This window comes from Mustela lutreola, chromosome 6 (assembly GCF_030435805.1).
Source record: "Mustela lutreola isolate mMusLut2 chromosome 6, mMusLut2.pri, whole genome shotgun sequence".
Classification (NCBI taxonomy): Eukaryota; Metazoa; Chordata; class Mammalia; order Carnivora; family Mustelidae; genus Mustela; species Mustela lutreola.
Genome location: NC_081295.1, coordinates 11,014,957 through 11,028,587, shown reverse-complemented (window position 1 = coordinate 11,028,587; position 13,631 = coordinate 11,014,957). Strand labels below are relative to the sequence as shown.

At 35.8% G+C, this 13,631-nt stretch overlaps 1 non-coding gene across 1 annotated transcript; it reads right to left on the bottom strand.

Annotated features, from left to right (window-relative positions):
- Nucleotides 1–2,657: 2,657 nt before the first annotated feature.
- LOC131835012 (U1 spliceosomal RNA) lies at nucleotides 2,658–2,821 on the bottom strand. Its single transcript, XR_009355089.1, has one exon. It is a non-coding gene; the product is annotated as a U1 spliceosomal RNA (small nuclear RNA).
- Between the last annotated feature and the right edge of the window lie 10,810 nt (nucleotides 2,822–13,631).

Genomic DNA, 13,631 nt, shown 5'->3' with positions numbered 1-13,631 from the left:
TCTCTTTCAAAGGAAAGATTGATAAATTGGACTGCACAATGTTTTTTTTTAATGTTCTACCTGTATACAAAAACATCACCACAGATAAAATCAGAAGAGAATAACAGAGGCACCTGGGTGGCTCAAACAGTTAAGCGTCTGCCTTCCACTTAGGTCAAGATCCTGGGGTCCTGTGATCAAGCAGCTCCCCCGACCCCAACTCCAGGATCAGCAGGGAGCCTGTGTCTCCCTCTTCCTCCGCCCCTCCCCCCTCATGCTCGCTTGCTCTCTCTATCTCTTCTCTTTCTTCCTTCTTTTCATAAATAAATAATTTTTTTCAAAAAGTAAAAGAAAGGGGCACCTGGGTGGCTCACTGGGTTAAAGCCTCTGCCTTCAGCTCAGGTCATGATCTCAGGGTTCTCAGATCAAGCCCCTCATCAGGCTCTCTGCTCGGCAGAGAGCCTGCTTCCTCCTCTCTCTCTCTCTCTCTACCTACCTCTCTGCCTACTTGTGATCCCACTCTCTGTAAAATAAATAAAATCTTTATAAAAAAAAAAGTAAAAGAAAAATGAAAAACTGGAAAATGGGTAATTTGTAAAACATACAATGTATGATGGGGTTAATAAAAAAAGATTTTCTACAAACCATAAGGAACAAAATAAATATCCCACTAGAAAAATAAGTAGGTCATTTTCAGAATTAGAAACTCAGATAGAAAAACAAAAACGAAAACAAAAAATAGTTTTCTAACCCACTGAGCCACTCAGGCGCCCCTCAAAAAATAGTTTTCTAAATACAGTTGACCCTTGAATAACCCAGGAGTTAGAAGTGACAACCCACACACAGTCCAAAATCTGCATATAATTCTTGACTCCCTCAAAACTGAACTACTGATAGCCTACTGATGACCAGAAAACTTACCCATAACAGAAACAGTGGATTAACACCTATTTGTATGTTATATACATATGTATGTGTTGCATAACGTATACCTTCATATTATTATTACATATTGTATTCTTCCCAGAAGGTGAGATAGAGAAAAGAATGTTATTAAAATCATAAAGTAGAGAAAATACATTTACAGGACTCTCCTCTATTGATTTTTTTAAAAAATCCGTGTATAAGTGGACCCACACAGTTCAAATCCATATTGTTCAAGGTCAACTGTATGGGAGAAGGTGCCCCTTTAAGAGCAAAAAGTGAAAATCAACATAAGGAGATACACATGGTACATCCAAAACATGGCTTTGCTAAAAATTAAAAAATCCATGTTGATGAGGAAATCTTTCTATGTTAAATGGAAAGAAAGTGAAGAAAGATCATGTATAGTGTAATTTGATGTTTTAGAAACATATTTATTGAAAAATTATAAACATCACATTTTTTTAAATTTTAAATTAATGTTATATATCAAATCACATTCATAACTATTCATTATAGGTATTTATAAACTCTATTATTGGTTATATATTAAAGATATAATAATATTAAAACTACTAATATTTAATATCATTGCTTTTAGGGTATATGTAGCATGTATTTCTTAAAGATAATCAACAAATGCTAAAATGGTTACCTGTAGGCACCAGCATCAACATGGCTAAGTTGTAGGGTACCTATGCTTTCTAATTTTGGGTTTGTATTTTGAAGATTTTTGAGAGACATATTTAGTGAGACCAGAGCCAAAGCAATAAAAAGATAGAGGGATAATAATCATTCTAAAACTTCCTGGGAAATAAAGGCATAGGGTCGACAAATAGATGTGGGAATGCCTGCTAGTTCCCGGGGAAAGGACATGTGCTCTGGAGCGGGGGTGATGTAGAATGAGAATAGAATTATGGGGAAATTAGAGAAGAATTCAAGGGAGAAAAAGCAGGAAAAAAACAACAAAAGACCGAATTTCCTTTGGAATCCGAGTAAAGATTTTTATTGCTTAATGGATGATTATTTTTACCTAGTCAGGTAAGCAGGATGTGCAGGATGAATTCCATAGTACACTGTAGGGCTAAAGTTTAACCAACCCAGATCATATCACTTGATTGTTTGGGTTTGGGACAGTCCATCTGGTTTGGCTCACAGGAATTTTAAGCTTATATTCTATTAAGAATGAAGCATATTTGGTTCAATTCCAAGATGTTCATCACTGAAAAGGAAAAAACATAAGAGCAAAAAATAAATCACATGTTATCACTGCTCTTAAAGTTAGCCACTGATAAAATATAGGACATCAGGGCCAAAATGCATGGATGTGATACATATTTCTTAACAGTTTCCTAAAGGGATCATGCATATACGTGTGTGTGTGTGTATGTGTGTGTGTACACTCAACAATGTACATATATTGAAAACAACCAATTAAAAAATTTATCCTTCTCTTCAATACCCAATGAACAAAACCCTAGTCCCATCTTGTGTGGTAATACACTGTCCCTGTCTTATGTTGTGATCATTTTTGATCACAGGATCATTTTTGATCAAGGATACCTCAGGGTATCCTTACTATATCCACACATGCATCCCAGTAGATGGCTCTCCCTCCCATTCCAGAACACTGCTCTGGGCTTCTCTGCATGTCATTCTTCCATCTAGTTATTTCTTTCCCATAAAGCTTACCTGAATCTATGTCATTGCAAATATGGATACAGCTTTGATACTTAATTTCTTTTTTTTTTTTTTGAAAGCGCGAACGCAGTCCCCCACTACCACAAATTATGCAGTCGAGTTTCCCACATTTGGGGAAATCGCAGGGGTCAGCACATCCGGAGTGCAATGGATAAGCCTCGCCCTGGGAAAACCACCTTCGTGATCATGGTATCTTTCTAAAGCACAGCTAAAGTGAATATAGCATATACTGACTTTACAAGATCTAGAAGTTAGTAAAGGAAGAATAGAATATAGGTTTAAAAATGTTTCTTAATTTTTTTAATTTTTTACATCTCTTTACATTTAAATTTCTCTGCCCCTAAGGGTCTTAGTTTGTTCGGGCTGTGGTAACAAAAAATACCATAAACTCATGGTTTATAAACACCAGGTATATTTCTCACAGTTCTAGAGGCTAGGAAGTCTGAGATCAAGGTGTCAGCGTTCAGTCTAGACCCAAATGCAACTTCTTGTCTTCAGCCAGGGGAAAATATTATGATGAAAAAAAATTTTTTTAAAGATTTTATTTATTTGAGAGAGAGACAGTGAGAGAGAACATGAGCGAGGAGAAGGTCAGAGAGAGAAGCAGACTCCCCATGGAGCTGGGACCCCCGATGCGGGACTCAATCCCAGGACTCCGGGATCATGACCTGAGCCAAAAGGCAGTCGTCCAACCAACTGAGCCACCCAGGCGTCCCTTTGATGAAAATTTTATAGAGATAAAAATTCACCCCCAGATAAGACAAATTTATATTTCTTACACATAATTTAATATACCAATATCTGAAGCACCTTCATTCAGATTCTAGGGCTGTTCCAAGAATTCTGAGTGCCTCTACACATCTGTCTCAACATCCCAAAGTGATCTCTTCCACTACTAGAAAGACAAATGGAAAACCTGTTAGGGACAAATCCTAGCGGCCATCCCAGAAGGCAGAGATTTCTTAAGACTCACCAGAGAGCAAGTTTTTCAGTACCAATAATTTCAAGATCCAGATTTTGCTCTAGCCACATATACAAAAGAAAAAGAGAGAGAGAGGGAGGGAGAGAGGAAGAGAGGAGAGATAGAAGAAAAGAAAGAGAGAAAAGGAGCATCTTCCAGCAGAGCTCATTTTTGTTTGAATTCACACTTCTTTGATGGCATTCGATTATTAAATCAGGATTTCGATGGTTCACAGGGCTTCTGACCCTTTGTTATCCTCTCATGTTTCCCACAATTCCTGGATCCACGCCTGGGGTGCTTACCTCAGCTTCCTGCTATAGCAGACCAGCAGACCACAAAAAACCCAGAAGGCAGGAGCCCCAAGGAAAAGGGAAGGAAAATAACAAGGGGGATTGTGTGGGGACCGGCACATTTCCCTGCCCTGGGCACCTATAAGCATTCCCACAGGAGCTGTTTGAGCTGTAAAGGCAGCTCTGCTCTGGTGCAGGACTCCAGGCTACCTGGGGTCAACGGGACCCTACACTGGTCTTGTATCAAGGTTCATCTAGACTCTTGCTGCTTTTTTTTGGAATGAAGCCCCCTGATTTATAAAATGCTAGAATCTATGTCCCCGAAAATTTTGCTTTATTCCATTCATTAACTCAACAATATCTATTGGCACCAACTACACAATAGGAATTCTGCCAAACACTATGATCTTAGCAGTGAGCCAGACTAACACTGTCCTTGCCTTCTTGGCGTGAGCACAGACTTGAGACAAATCATTTTGAAAGAATCAGCAAAAAGCATTTTAAGCACTGCACAAAATTCCTGCTTTGTTTGCCTACCTAGTGCCTCCTTGGCTCACAGTCTCTGGAGCTGTCACACCACTTTACCTCCCCAAAGCCTCTCTGTTCCCATGTCCACACTTCTCCCACCAGCCTCCTGTCTGAACAAACCTGTCTACGGGCAGGGAGCATGACATATCCACCTGCTAGTATGCTCTCCTGAAGCTCAGGTCTTTTAGATTTGATGTTCACCTCTAATCGTCTTCCACCTGAACCTATCCAGTCCCCAGTAACCAGCCCTAATTCGGAGAGAGGAAGGGGCCAGTTACAAGGAAGGAGCTCAGGCATGACATTAACAGGAGCTTATAGAAAAAAAAAAAATTTAAATATAAAACACACACACACACACACACACACTCAAAACCATGTAGAAAGAAATCTCCCTGTGGTGAATTGTAATCTAATATCCAGCTTTCTAAAGAGTGATTACTTGTGTTATTTTTCTTATCCTCAAAACTGTATTTGTTATTAAGCTCATCTAAATGAATAAATAGGCACATAACTTGGAAAGGAAGTCAGTTAGACTTTAATTAAACAACTTGTTTTTCTCTCCCAAGAGTTGTTTAATAGAAAATTGTTTTACAAACGTGTGCATTGAATCAGCTGTCAGCATCAGATACTTTGGAATAAAGTTCTTTGGTAGAAAACAGAGCACAAGATACCTGCATAACTCATATTAACAATTTGTAATTAATGGACCAACTTTATGGGGAATGTAAGCTTGAGAAGGGCAGAGAGAAATATTTCTAATCTTGTATTTTTAGCACAGGTTATCAAGGTCTGCACCATTAATCCAAAGGAAAGAAACATACCCCAGTCTCTAATATATAAAAATTATTGATCCCTCAATTAGTACAATAAAGAGAAAAATAATTTGTTGCAGACAGAGAAAAATAAAACCACAAGTATTTTTGTTGGGGCAATGTTGTATTATAATATAAAATAGAACAGTGGGTGCCTGGGTGATTCGGTCAGTTAAGTATCTGACTCTTGATTTCGGCTCAGGTCATGATCTTAGGGTCATGAGATCTTGCCTCATGGGGTACCCCATGTTGGGCATGGAGCCTATTTAAGATTCACTCTCTCCTTTTCCCTCCCACCCCCTACCCAGGGCTCGCTCTCTCTCAAAACAAAAGAAAACACAAAATTCAGAGTAATATAAAATCAAATAACAGGCACAGAGTGGAGTTGAAAGTATTTATTAGCTAGATCTCCTGATTTCATCCCTTTCTGTACATATGCAACAGCAAAAAAATAATCAAATAAACATGCAGAAAGTCATTGGAAGAACATCACTGGAATTTTATCTGCTCACGGCTTCAGGAATATGTTTTTTCCCCGATTTTATCAGCATAGAGCACAATATAGCTTCTGTTCTAAGGGGATACAATGATCAAAACCTCACCAAAGAGGTATGTATCATACTCAGAGAACTCAACTCTTCTCCATTCTGATACGGTTAGCAACTCTATCACAAACAGATGGCTTCTGCCTCTCTCTCATGCTTGCCTGAAGGCTTTCCTTTAAGCCAGAGGCCAGAAATTTGGTCTTCAGTAAAGAAGAACAGCCTCAGAGCTCACGAAAAGGACACTGCCAGGTATTTTTAACAATTGGTATTTCAAAAAATAGACTTAGAAGGTGACATCTCTTAGAAAATTGTCAGAGGGATGTGGGATTTCCAGGATGCTTTTGAATTCAGTACTAGATCATTTTATAGAGGCCAACTGATGACTCAAGGTCCAATAGAAGAAGGATAAATTAAGAATGACTGAAGGAACCCACAAACATATAATTGTGATCATTTATTCTGGAATAAGGCTAGTAGAGTTTTTAACGTTCTGTTTTCTGGCTATAGAAAAAGCCCTTTCTCTTTCTTTTCTATTTCTTTTCTATCTATTCCTTTCCTTTTCTATTTTAACTTTTGTAAAGTAATTATACCACAAAATTTGTCCTTCTAACTATTTTTAGGAGTACGATTCAGTGGCATTAACTATGTGCACTATGTTGGGAAAATATCACTGTATCTATTTCCAAGATTTTGTTGTTGCCCCAACAGAAACTCTGTACCCTTTCAGTAATAACTCTCCATTCTCCAACTCCTGGTAACCTCAAATCTATTTTCTGTCTATATGAATTTGCTTAGATATGTCATATAAGTGAATTATACATACAGTTGTCCCCCCTTACCTGTAGGGGTTGTGTTCCAAGACCCCAGTAAATGTCTGAGGCCATGGATAGTACTGAACCCTATGTATACTATGTTTATTTTCCCTAAACATGCATACCTATGATAAAGTGTAATTTATAAATTAGGCACAGTAAGAGATTAACAGCAATAACTAACATAAAATAAAACAATCTTAACAATATACTGTAATAAATCTATGTGACAGGAACATGGGTGGCTAGGTCCATTTAGTGCCCAACTCTTGGTCAGCTCGGATCATGATCTCAGGGCCGTGGGACCAAGCCCCGTGTCAGGCTCTGTGCTCAGCAAGCAGTCTGCTCAAGAGTCTCCTCTCCTTCTCCCTCTGCACCTCTCTCTTCTCATGTGTGTTCTCTCTCTCTCTCAAAAAATAAAATCTTAAAAAAAAAAATCTATGTGAATGTCGCCTCTTTCTCTCTTTCAAATATTTTATGGTACTGTGCTTATCCCTTTTCTTCTTCTAAAGATGGGACATGATAAAATGCTTATGTGATGAGATGACCTGAGGGGAATAATGTAGGCATTGAGACGTAGCCTTGGGCTGCTATTCACCTTCTGAGCACATGTCATCTGTTTCTGAACTTTGGGTGACCACAGGTAAAGACCACAGAGAGCAAAATCACAGGTGGGGGTGGCGAGGGCTACCGTATTTGATTTTTTATATATGGTTTATTTCACTTGGCATAAGGCTTTCAAGTTTCATCTATGTCATAGTATTTATGGAACTTAATTTTTTATGGCTGAATAATATTCCATTGTGTGTGTGTGTGTGTGTGTGTGTGTGTGTGTATAACATTTTGTTTATCCATTCATCAGTTGATAAGACACCTAGATTGTTTCCACATTTGGCTATTGTGAATAACGCTGCAATGACTATTTGCATGCAAGCATCTGTTTGAGTCCCTTTCTGTAGTATATACAAACAAGTATATTGTAGTCCCTGCATATACATTTAAGAGCAGAACTGTTGGGTCATCTTCTTGCTCATCTAATCTCAATTTAATAACTGTGTGTTTGCGCGCTCCTGGGTGGCTCAGTGGGTTAAGCCTCTGCCTTTGGCTCAGGTCGTGTTCTCAGGATTCTGGGATAGAGCCCCGAATCGGGGTCTCTGCTCAGCAGGGAGTATGCTTCTCCCTCTTTCTCTGTGATCTCTCTCTGTCAAATAAATGAAATAATAATAAAAAAAAAACTGTTTGCATTTTGTTTTCTGGCTCCCTAAAATTCAGAAACAGATACTTTTTTTAAAATTTAGTTTTATTTATTTATTTTTAAATTTTAATTGTATTTTTTCAGTGTTCCAAGATTCATTGTTTATGCACCACTCCCAGTGCTCCATGTAATATGTGCCCTCCTTAATATGAATTTCTTTACCTTTAATGGCAACGTAGTTATTTGCCTTCATTTAATAAAATTAATCAAAATGTAATTAATGCCCTGTATAAAAAAGGCTGTATCTGAAGTGTCATGTTTCAGAATAAATCTCATTTAATCGGATCTGAAAAACCCACCATTAAGGATCAAGGGTCACCCTTCAATGGAACCAATGCCTACAAAGTTCTTCAATAAAACTGCTCTCCTGGGGGTGCCTGGGTGGCTCAGTGAGTTAAAGCTTTTGCCTTCAGCTCAGGTCCTGATCCCAGGGTCGTGGGATCGAGCCCCACATCAAGCCCCACATCGGGCTCTCTGCTCAGGAGGGAGTCTGCTTCCGCCCGCTTCTCTGCCTACTTGTGATCTCTGCCTGTCAAATAAATAAATAAAATCTTAAAACAAACAAACAAACAAAAAAATACCCCGCTCTCCTTTTTTTCTGTCTTGTAGGGTCCCAGACTTACAGGTAGTAAGACGGGTCACTTTCTGGCAGCCTGGAAACCTTAGTATATTAGGAGTCATTACAGAGAGAGGAATTCACACAAATTTTTAGGCACTAGACAATATCTGAAGGAGAAAATGTTCTTGGGGTTGGCTTTTTATGCTCAAAATAGAAAAAATACAAGCAGTGATTAAAAATAGTGATCATTGTAAAATCCAATCATATTTTTTTAATCTTTGACAACGTTTTTATTTTAATAGTTGCTTAATGCCATATGACTCTAGATTTGATTACTATACTACAGTGCATATGTGTTCATTAATACTGAATGTTTTACCCATGAATTTTTGAAATAAAAATAGTCCATGGAGACAATTTATAAACACACATAAAAAAATTCCAAAACTTGGAAAGAGATGAAAAGATGACTCGTGTCCTTTCAAAGTCATACCTAGACCATCATCTAACAGAACTGCCCTAGGATTATCTGATTCTCTAGATTTATATGCTTTAATCGTTCACTATTAATTAGGGTACTTTACAAATCAGTAAAGATAGGCTTCACTCTGTACAAAAATAATTACTCAAATTATTTCTGTCATATGGCAATGTAAATTAATTTTACCCTATGGATAAGCAAATGGTTTCTGCCTGATTGGAAAGATTTCATCACAAAGGTGAAAGTTGTATTGCTTATAACTATGGCATTAGCCAGTCTTGTGCATTAAGCAGTTTTGTATGTGATGTAGCACTTCTTCTTTCAGGGACTATAAATACTTCTGCCTCTCTTATGCTTTTTAGAGCCAGCTCACCATCTTTTTAATTTTCTCATTCATGAGTTAAATAAATCTTTGACATGTGCTCCCTCAAAAAAAGGAAAAGGCTATAAGTGAATGGCCAGTTAGACCAACTACAGACTTTCATGAGAAACAAGAAAGTTCAGGTTACAATGGAATAATATCTTGAAAGTGCTCAGAGAAAATAATAGTCAACTTAGAAGTTATACTTAGTTCACATATTACTCCTGACTGAGATCAAAAGAAAAAAAAGATATTCTCAGATGCAGAAGGATAAAGAAAATTCTACCAACCCAATAGAAGTGTGCAAGAGAGGGGAAAGAGGCAAGGAAAAAGGAGGGTACACCAGAGAGGTTAAATTAGATATTGGAAGTAAATACTGACACATAAGTAACCTTAAAAATGTAAATAAATTAAACCCTCTTAAAAATAGGGATTATCAGGTGGATTTTTCAGCTATATAGTGTTTTCAAAAATGTTACAACAAAGCCTCATGGAAATATTTAAAATAAAGACACAGAAAAATATATCCCAAGCAAATATGAGCAGCCATAAATTCCAACACAGCAAATTATCAGACAATTTAGAATTTCAGAAAAGATAATTAATAGAGATCAAAGCTACTGTATAACAACAAAGGAAAATGTTCTAGCAATAAATTATGAAAATCATGAAATTGCATGCACTCATGCACATAGCTTCAAAATATATAAAGCCCAGAAGTGACAGAATAATGATGCAATGTTGACACACCTCTATCAAACAAAAAAATCTAGTTAAGAAACTATTATCAAGGCTAAAGATTTTAAGGACAAAATTAACAAGTTTAATGTAAGAGCAAACATGAAATATTTGCAAAAAAAAAAAAAGTCCTGCCTACTAGATCATGAAGATATTATGATGAATTTCAAGAGCTGATACATATTTCAAGAACTGATATTCTGCTGAGAATACATTCTCCAATAATAATACAGTTTAACTGGAAATAAGACAATAAAGAGATAGCAACATTATACATGCCTGGATCTACCTTGGTGTGTTTCCCCACATGTATTATGGAATAAATTATAGTTAAAGAGAAATCACAATAAAAATAACAACATATTTGGAACAAAACATGTAAAAACTATTACATATCAAAACCTGGAAAATAGAGCCAAAATGTGACTTAATTAGTATAATGTGTGACCTAACTATATTTTTTTAATATTGAAAATAAATGAACTAAGTATTTAGCTTATTAATCTGCAGAAAAATCAATAAATTCAAAGATAAGAAGAAAAGAAGTAACACGTATGAGTCAAAATTAAAAAGACTGGAAAATGTAGAGACAATTTGTAAGACACATATTTTTTAAAAACGACTTATATACCACAAAAAAAAAAAGTCTGGCAATATCATTAATCAAGAATAATGAAATGAAAAAAATAACAATTTGAGGAAAAAGGGAAATAACTATCAATACATTTGAGATTTTTTAAGCCAACAGAATGCCATCAACAATTTCATGCCAATACATTGAAAACTTAGTCAAATGTATAATTTTCTAGAAAAATGTGAATTACTTAAAGTTACTTTATAACCATGATGATTTATAAACTATTATATATAAATTTACTTTGATATCTTTCCCTGAGAGTAGACACAAAACTCAGATAAGTTAACAAATTTTCAACAAATAATCTTTACATAATCTGTAAGGCAATTTCAAAGAATATAAAATGGGAGAAATTTTCCTAGATGTCAAAGCATTACATGAGTAATCCACTCTGTAGTTCAAGAAAGGAAAACTATAGGTTAATAACATAAGGTAGATGTAAAAAAAAAAAAAATTCCCAAATAAAATATTAGCAAGCACAATCCATTAATGTAATATTTTATGAAAATTGGTGAAATACAACAAAAAAACAAAACAACTAAGTGGAGATTACTCTAAAAATGCAAGGATAATTTGCTATTACAATCATTTCAAACATTAATAGATGAAGAAAGAAAAACTATGTGGCCATCTAAATAAATGAAAAACAGAGTTTAACAAAATTCAATATTTCATTAATAATGAATGCTTTAAATATACTAACAATACAAGGTCTCACGAAGGATCTCTACCAAAAATCTACAGCAAACCTTACAGAGAGTGATAACACTAAGAATTTTCTCAGGCATCACCATTTTTAGAGTGCATAGCTCTGGAAGGACTGAACAAAAACAATAATCAACAAAAAGTAATTAAATACATAAGAACTGGAAAAGAAAAACCATTGTTTTCATCCCTTACAGATAGTGCAATTATCTACATAGAAAAAACAAGAACATTTTCAAAAACATCATTAGAACCAAATAAGAAAATGCATCGAGATTGCTGGATTCAAGACCATCACATAAAACTTGTATTTTTCTCTGCAACAGAATAAAATATTGTTTTAACATAATCATTAAAAACAAACAAAAATCTACTCTTAGTAATTTGTTTCTTTCCATCTGGGAGCCTATAGGTTTTTATTCTTTTATCACCCACTTTCATAAATCTTACAGGATAAGCTTGAATTCTGTCTTTTCTCTTCAGTCCTCCTTAGAACTTCGTGACATTTTTCAATCTCCGGATTAAGTCTTTCCTTACTTAGTAGATATTTCCTTTCAGTGTTTCTTGAGTAATATGGAATCCCTATTATTCACATATTACGTCTTGGGATCTATTCCTATCTCTTTTCCCACATCATTTCAGCCACTTTATACATTTGCTCTGTGCTCTGAAGTCATTCTTGTGCTTCATCTTCCAGTCTACTGATTAGGATTTCAACAAGCTTTCCATTCACTGTCACCAAAGAAGGGGTATGCAGCAGGATATTTCTCAGCAGAGATGTAAAAGAACCCAAGGCATAATCTATGTCACACAGCATAAAGTTGCATGCATCCCACAGGCTCAAGAGACACAAGTAGCTGGGGGCACAGGGAATAAGGGAAATTTAATTCGTTTACGTGTTTCCATTCAAGCACTTGACCAAAATATCCCCCAGCACCAAGGTAGAAGACATCGCAGATATATGCAATCTATGCAAACAAAAATGTAGCAAGTCATTAGAAGGCAAATTCTAAAATATTATTGAAGGGTTTAGAAGAAAACCTAAATAAATGGAAAGGTACACCATATTCATAGATGGAACAGGTCAGCAACATAAAAATTTAACGGAGTGTCTCTCCAGATTAGTCTACAAATTCAATGTGTTCTAACAAAAATTGCACCACATAGGTATGGAACTTGAGGAACTGAACATAAAATTCATGAAGAAGATTACAAGTTTAGGAAAAGCTAAAATAATGCTCAAAAAATTAAAAAAAAAACATGTGTCAATAGCAAATTGACACAACAAAGCTTATTTTAAAGTCAGAATAATTAAGACAATGTGATATCAGCTACAGTGGCAGAATCACAGATAATTGTAATAGGAGTGAAGGATAAGTAATAAATTCCAAATGTACTGGGGAGTTTAATACATGACAGTGGGATCAATCCACCAGTGGATGAGATTAAACATCTTTAAATTTCTATATCATTTTTAGCTAAAACTGAAAGAGAAATTAATCCTGATCAATATTTAATATGAACACTATACTGCATCCTTATTAGGTGCTTATGTGTGCAGACAGGGGTCACCTACTGTGGGGTAAGTACCCTGAGAAAAGTAGGTGGCCCTCAGCCACTATGATCTGACCTTTAACATGCCCCTGATTAAGTTTACAGAGATAGTACCGCGCCTTAAATACATTCACTATTTTTGGATGCAAAAATTGCAGCAAAGACAGGAAGACAGAAATGCATAAAGGGCCACAGATTATCATGGTTAGTTGCTAAAGCCTTTAAAATACAGTAGAAAATTTACAATATTTCACAATAAAATTGGTGAAAGACAGTGAAAATGTGCTGCTCTACAAAGAAGTTCATGGTTCAGTTTGAGGAGAGTTATTTTAAATAATTGTCAAATTTACAGTTGAGCTGCACATAATTCTTTTACGAAGCGACAAGTGTTCCCAGTTTGCTGACCTTTTCTATGATCGAAAGAAGCTCTAAGTAGTTTGCTACTAAAAAAAAATAAGTTTCAAAAAAAAAAAATCACATTTAATCTGCCCCTTAAAAAAGCAAGAGAACTTCTCAACAACAGTTGAAAAAGAAACTGCTTTTCAAAACTCAAGCTATGGATTAAACATCTTGAAAAAGGATATCTGGGAACATTTCCATGAATATGCAGTTTTATTGCAGCAATAATGTAAATATATCTTCTATAAAATATATCATGTATGCATCTTTAAAACTGTATAAACATAATTTTCCAACCTGCTTAACAATCATACACATGAAACATTTCTGTGGGTTTTGAACCCAGATGCCCTGCCACCTGGAAGGTTTGATGGGGAACAAAGGCTATGT